Source organism: Mustelus asterias, unplaced genomic scaffold (assembly GCF_964213995.1).
Source record: "Mustelus asterias unplaced genomic scaffold, sMusAst1.hap1.1 HAP1_SCAFFOLD_43, whole genome shotgun sequence".
Lineage (NCBI taxonomy): Eukaryota > Metazoa > Chordata > Chondrichthyes > Carcharhiniformes > Triakidae > Mustelus > Mustelus asterias.
In genome coordinates this window covers 462049-463389 of record NW_027590120.1, presented here as the reverse complement: position 1 = coordinate 463389, position 1341 = coordinate 462049, and the positions used below count along the sequence as shown (strand labels likewise).

The 1341-nt window shown below is 47.2% G+C and overlaps 1 pseudogene; it reads right to left on the bottom strand.

Moving 5' to 3' along the window:
• Window positions 1-856: 856 nt before the first annotated feature.
• Window positions 857-1059, bottom strand: LOC144482926 (U2 spliceosomal RNA; annotated as a pseudogene).
• Between the last annotated feature and the right edge of the window lie 282 nt (window positions 1060-1341).

Sequence of the window (1341 nt, the reverse complement as noted above, 5' to 3'; positions counted from 1 at the left end):
GACACAGGAGAGACTCTGCTGCTGAGACCAAAACCTAGAGCCTGTGTATTCACCATTGGTCACATGGAGTTCCAGATTTGGAACAGTCTGCAGGACATGTTGGAATGTGCATTAACCTCGAACATTCTTCACTCTCACAAATCAACAGCTGCGGTGAGCGGGAGACAGGTATCTATCTCGGAAGATGAGGAAGGGTCCTCAGAGGATGCACTGTCATATTATTCCACCGTGACCTCCACCAGAGCAGATACTGTCTCACGCGATTAGCAAAGGGGTCACAATCTGGCAGCACAGGACAGCACAGAGAAACCCGAGCAGCTGATGGAGGCAGTAATAGCTGAGTTCACTCACACTCTGAGGACAGAGTATTGCCAGCTTCAGGAAGATGAAAAATCACTAAAGTCTTTAACAAGGCGGCAGATACTGGAGCTGCAGCGTAAGCTGTTTGAACATCTGGTGGAGTTTACAAAGGCTACGTGTCTCCATACATGAAGCATGGAGGAGTCAATCCAGGCCAGCAGTGTTACCATGTCTCAGGTATGAACATAAATGACATCCTCCAGCGAGAGATTGGTGACCTTCATGGTGTCATTGGCAATGCGAGGACTTGTAGCCCATCCCCAATTGCCCTAGAGAAGGTGGTGGTGAATCAACTTCTTAAAATCTGCAGCCATCTGGTACAATGCCGTTAGGAAGAGATGTCCAGGATTTGATCCCACAGCACTGATGCAAAAGCAATATTCCAATTCAATCAAATCAAATCCAATTCAAAGTCTCAACAAGTTGAGACATTTCAGATCCAGGCTGACAAGACAGGGCGAGCGACCAAACCACCCTGTCCTGGGCCTGATCTACATGAGGCAAGCTGATTGGAGGAGCAAAGCAACACCTCCTCCAAGACTTGAGCTCATTTGCATCTTAGCCAAAAGGCCGAGGTGCCGCTATTAAAAATTGCTTGATATGAAACATATGAAGCTTCAGTGTAACATAATGACCTCAGCCAAGTGCAGCATCCAATCCATACTACACTTGATCTTAGCCAAAAGGCCGAGAAGCGAATATATTCCAAGTCAGGATGGTGTCTGGCTCGGAAGGGAATCTGAAGGTCGTTGTTGTTCCATTCATCTGATATCTTTGCCCATCTAGGTGATAGGTAGTACGTGTTTGGAAGATGCTGTCTCAGGAGCCCTGGTGAGTTGCTACAGTCCACCTTGTATGTGGTACACAATGCTGCCACTGTGTGTCAGTGGTGGAGTCAATGTTTAATTTGGTAAACGGCCTGCTGATCCAGTGGCTCCTTTGTCATGGATGAGTTTCTTGAGTGTTTTTGAAGCTGCACTC